Source organism: Equus quagga, chromosome 4 (genome assembly GCF_021613505.1).
Source record: "Equus quagga isolate Etosha38 chromosome 4, UCLA_HA_Equagga_1.0, whole genome shotgun sequence".
Taxonomy (NCBI): Eukaryota; Metazoa; Chordata; class Mammalia; order Perissodactyla; family Equidae; genus Equus; species Equus quagga.
The window spans coordinates 37,280,952-37,286,678 of NC_060270.1; positions in this window are offsets into that span (position 1 = coordinate 37,280,952).

Consider the following 5,727-nt stretch of genomic DNA (forward strand, 5'->3'; position numbering starts at 1 on the left):
ATCTCTTTATGTCATTATCAATTTCTCTCAGTAATGTCTTATAGTTTTCACTGTATAAGTCCTTCATCGCCTTGGCTAAATTTATTCCTAGGTACTTTATTCTTTTAGTTTTGATTGCAAACGGAATTGCATTCTTGAGTTCTCTTTCTGTAAGTTCCTTATTGGAGTATAGAAAAACAACTGATTTTTGTAAGTTGATTCTGTACCCTGCAACTTTACTGTAGTTGTTAATTATTTCTATTAGTTTTCCGATGGATTTTCTATACATAAGATCATGTCATCTGCAAACAACGAGTTTCACTTCTTCACTCCCTATTTGGATTCCTTTTATTCCTTTCTCTTGCCTAATTGCTCTGGCCAAAACCTCCAGTACTATGGTGAATAAGAGGAGTGATAGTAGGCATCCTTGTCTTGTTCCTGTTCTCAGGGAGATGGCGCTCAGTTTTTGCCCATTGAGTATGATGCTGGCTGTGGGTTTGTCATATATGGCCTTTATTATGTTGAGGTAATTTCCTTCTACCCCCATTTCCTTAAGAGCTTTTATCATAAATGGCTGTTGGATCTTGTCAAATGCTTTCTCTGCATCTATTGAGATGATCATGTGATTTTTATTCCTCAATTTGTTGATGTGGGGTTTCAAGTTGATTGATTTGCAGATGTTGAACCATCCCTGAGTCCCTGGTATGAATCCCTCTTGATCGTGATGTGTGATCCTTTTCCTGTATTCCTGAATTCGAGTTGCCAAAATTTTATTGAGAATTTTTGCATCTATGTTCATCACCGATATTGGCCTGAAGTTCTCCTTTTTTCTGCTGTCCTTGTCAGGTTTTGGTATCAGTGTGATGTTGGCCTCATAGAATGTGTTAGGAAGTGTTTGACCCTCCCTAATTTTTTGGAATATCTTGAAAAGGATGGGTATTAAATCCTCTCTGAAAGTTTGGTAGAATTCCCCAGGGAAGCCATCTGGTTCTGGGGTTTTATTCTTTGGGATGCTTTTGATTGCTGTTTCAATCTCTTTCCTTGTGATTGGTCTATTCAGATTGTCTGCTTCTTCTTGAATCAGCTTTGGGAGGTTATAAGAGTCTAAGAATTTATCCATTCCCTCTAGGTTATCCATTTTGTTGGCATACAGTTTTTCATAGTATTCTCTTATAATCCATTGTATTTCTGTGGAGTCTGTTGTTATTTCTCCTCTCTCATTTCTGATTTTGTTTATTTGCACTTTCTCTCTTTTTTTCTTTGTAAGTCTGGCTAGGGGGTTGTCAATTTTATTTATCTTCTCAAAGAACCAGCTCTTTGTTTCATTGATCCTTTCCACTGCCTTTTTTGTTTCAATAGCATTTATTTCTGCTCTGATTTTTATTATTTCTCTCCTTCTGCTGACTTTGGGCTTTGTTCTTCTTTTTCTAATGCAGTTAGGTGTAATTTGAGATTGCTTATTTGGAATTTATCTTGTTGGTCAATGTGTGCCTGTATTGTGATGAGTTTTCATCTTAATATGGCTTTTGCCACATCCCATATGAGTTAGTATGATATGTTATCATTTTCATTTGTATCCAGATATTTTTTGATTTCTCCTTTAATTTCTTCAATGATCCATTGCTTGTTCAATAGCATGTTGTTTAGTCTCCACATCTTTGTCCCTTTCTCAGCCTTTTCCTTGTAATACATGTCTAGCTTAATAGCATTATGATCAGAAGACATGCTTGTTATTATTTCAATTTTTTAAAATTTATAGAGGCTTGCCTTATTTCCAAACATGTAGCCTATCCTTCAGAATACTCCATGTGCACTTGAGAAGAAGGTGTATTTGCTGTTTTGGATGGAGTGTTCTATATATGTCTCTTAAGTCCGTCCATCTGGTTTAGCTTTTCTTTTAATTCCACTGTTTCTTCATTGATTTTATGTCTGGATGATCTATCCATTGATGTGGGTGGGATATTGAGGTCCCCTACTATTATTGTGTTATTTTTAATATATTCTTTTAGGTTTGTTAATGCTTGCTTTATGACCTTTGGTGCTCCTGTGTTGGGTGCATAGATACTTACAAGTGTTATTTCTTCTTGATGGAGTGTCCCTTTGGTCGTTATATACTGCCCCTCTTTGTCTCTCTTTACCTGCCTTATCTTGAAGTCTACTTTGTCTGATATAAGTATTGTGCCACCTGCCTTCTTTTGTTTGCCATTAGCTTGGAGGATTGTCTTCCAGCCCTTCACTCTGAGCCTTTGTTTGTCATTGGAGCTGAGGTGTGTTTCCTCGAAGCAACAAATTGTTGGATCTTGTTCTTTAATCCATCTCACCACTCTGTGTCTTTTTATTGGAGAATTCAATCCATTTATGTTTAGGGTGATTATTGATGCATGAGAGCTTAATGCTGTCATTATATCACTCATTTTCTGGTTTTCCTGCATTTCTTTTGTCTCTCATCCTGTGTATTTTGGTCTACCCATTGAATTACGTAGTTTTTTATGATGTCTTTGTTTTTTCCTAATTTATTTTTTGTGTCTCTGTTCTGCTTTTTAGTTTAGTGTCTACCCTGAAGTTTGTATTCAGAAACTCGTGTATAAGATAGTCCATTTTCTGATGGCCTCTTATTTCCTTAGTCTAAACCAATTCAGTTCCTTTGCTCCTCCCTTCCTAAGTTATTATTCTCATATCTTATTCAAACTTGTGTTGTGAGTTTGTGGTTAAAATGACAAGACTGTCTTTGTTTTGGTGCTTTCCTTCCCTGTAGCCTAACGCTGTACTTGAATATTTGCTATCCTATTCCGATTCTGTCCAACTATTTATCTCCTTACTCTGTGTTTTGTGACCCCTTTCTCTCTTTTTTTCTTTTTTCAGGTATTAGGGCCTTCTTGAGGATTTCTTGGGGGGGGGGGCTGTCTCATGGCTACTAAGTCCCTTAGCTTTTGTTTGTCTGGGAAAGATTTAATTTCTCCCTCATATCTGAAGGGCATTTTTGCTGGACAGAGTATTCTTGGCTAAAGATTCGTGTCTTTTAAAGTTTGAATATGTCATTCCATTCTCTCCTAGCTTGTATGGTTGCTGCAGAGAAACCTGCTGAAAGCCTGATAGGGGTTCCTTTGTAGGTTATTTTCTTGTCTTGCTGCCCTGAGTATTCTTTCTTAGTCATTCATTTTTGCCAGTTTTACTACTATATGCCTTGCAGTGGGTCTTTTTACATTGACAAATCTAGGAGATCTGGAAGCTTCCTCCACACATATTTCCCTCTCTTCCCCTAGATTTGGGAAGTTTTCTGCTATTATTTTTTTGAACACACTTTCTGCTCCATTCTCCTTCTCTTCACCTTCTGGAATACCTATAATTCTTATGTTGCATTTCTTCATTGAGTAAGATATTTCTTGGAGACTTTCTTCAAGTCTTTTTAGTCTTCGTTCTCTCTCCTCCTCTGTCTGGGGCATTTCAACACGTCTTTCTTCGATTAAGCTGATTTGATCCTCTATGATGTCCCATCAAGCACTAAGAGAATCCATATTTTCTTTTATCTCTTCTATTGTGTTTTTCATCTCTAATATTTCTGACTGATTCTTCTTTAGAGTTTCAATCTCTTTTGTGAAGTAGCTCATGAATTTGTTGAATTGTTTCTCTATATTCTCTTTTACCTTGTTGAGTTTTTTGATGATAGCTATGTTGAATTCATTGTCATTTAGTTTACATATTTCTGTGTCCTCAGGACTGAGTTCTGGGTCTTTGTTGTTTTTTCTCTGGTCTGGAGATTTGATGTAGTGTCTGATGTTGGAAGGTCTGGTCTTTCTAATTCTGATATTATTCTGTTGCAGTTACAGCCTATCGCCCCTGGGTGGGGGTTGAGAGCCACGTATTCTGAGCCCTCTGCCTTCAGCCGAGATGGCGCCAACTGGGTCAGGGGAGGGGTACTTTCTCCAGTGTGCAGTTCGGGGTTTCTGGATCAGCTCTCGCTATCTGGTCTCCTGGGGTCTTGGCTTGATGAAGTCACCCTGCAGGAAAGCTTTTGCCCCATTTGATGGCTTCCTTCCCTGTGGGAGTCCTGGGTGATCTGGTGAATGCGCGACCCCTCCCCCACTACTTCCCTCACAGAACGTCCCATGGAAGAGACTGTAGTCTTAAGGGGAGGGAACAAAGTACTCTCTTACCCCATTCCAGGTCCTCCGAGGGGGGCTCCAGCCTCTCCACCCTCCATCGTGTGGCTGCGTGTCTCTCTGATGTTTTTGTTTTGTTAGGATATTTTCTCTTGGAGTATGGCTGCCCCTTTTAGTTGTATGTTGGAGGGGAGAGAGTTCCAGGTAAGTTCACATTGACATGATGCTGATGTCACTCCTCCCAGAAAAGCAGATTTAAAAGAGCCTATGTGATCAATTGCTATTCTTATTGTACTTATGTAAATAATTGGGCCAACTATTAAAACTAGACTTACTTTGCAGAGACGTAAGTCTGTATTAGGTTATCTTTGTTGAAAATTAGGGTAAATTTAGAGAGAAAAATTGTGTTTCAATAGAAACTATAATATACATTTGTGGATGTTGTATTTGGGTTCTGTTAATTGTTTTCAAGGTTTTTGTCTTCTATATGTAAACAGGACAGGATCCTGAACCCTTTTAGTTTCCTAAAATATGTGGTACCGATCTCCTAATTAACATTTGCAATTTTTTCTTTCCTTTTCACTTGGAATCATTGAGAACTCAAATCACCCTTTTTCCTGAAGCCCTGCAAACAGAAGCTAGACAACTTCATATAACCTAAGAGAGGGCACCATGATACACCATGTTTGGACAGTCTTCATGCCTGTTGCTGTGTAAGCCACTCAAAAAGGTTTACCTGAACACCTGATGACATCATAGGAGACATTTTAAACTGCCAGGGATGCTTCAACCCTGACATCTAGAGATCTTCTTGACTGACCATCCCCTAGGCTCAGAAATTGTTTTATGATTTGTTCCAACCATTACCCTTGTTTTTCCTTTTCTTTCCCTAAAAATGCTTCTTATTAAATACCTGGTTACTTGCTTACACAATATAGGCCTCACTTTGGGAGATCCTTTCTATGTTCTAGAGATGATCCAAAAGACCTGAAGGGAACTCAAACTAAGGAACTAGACACTGTCAGATGTTTCTGTGCACCATCTTTGTCATGGAGACTGGGTCTTATTGAAATGTTTGATTGGATGGCACCATATGAAAAATGCCACAAGGAAATACAATCATGCCATAGAAGTACATCACTATTGGCATCTCCCAAATCTTGGCTGGTTTCATACTCTAGACCTTGCTTTCTCTGAACAGTCAAGTGGACCTGTAACAGACTGCAAGTTGCTGTTCAGAAGACAGTCCCCTAAAGATAAGTAATAAGTGACTCCCAGGTTCTTACTTTACTTATTGGACTACTAGACAGCAGGCTACTTGTTCACATCAGATTTCACTTGAGGTTCCAGGCATTAGCATTGATTGGTTTACAGACATCTTCTCCTGGACTCCTTGAGGGTTGAGGTCCATTATGGAAGGTATACTAAAATTTGGGCTGTCTATTTTGCTAATCTGTTTGGTCATCTATGTTAATCATAAAATGTGAGTTTAAGTGTTGTTCCAAAGCCATTGATCAGAGTACTAAAATATTAGTCATGCAGAGTATATCTTGCTCTCCCCAACTGGTACCCAAAAACATATTAAAATAAAAGTAAAACAGTTTCATTCCTCTGATCCTGATCTTTGCCCTTTCCAACAGGAAGTAGC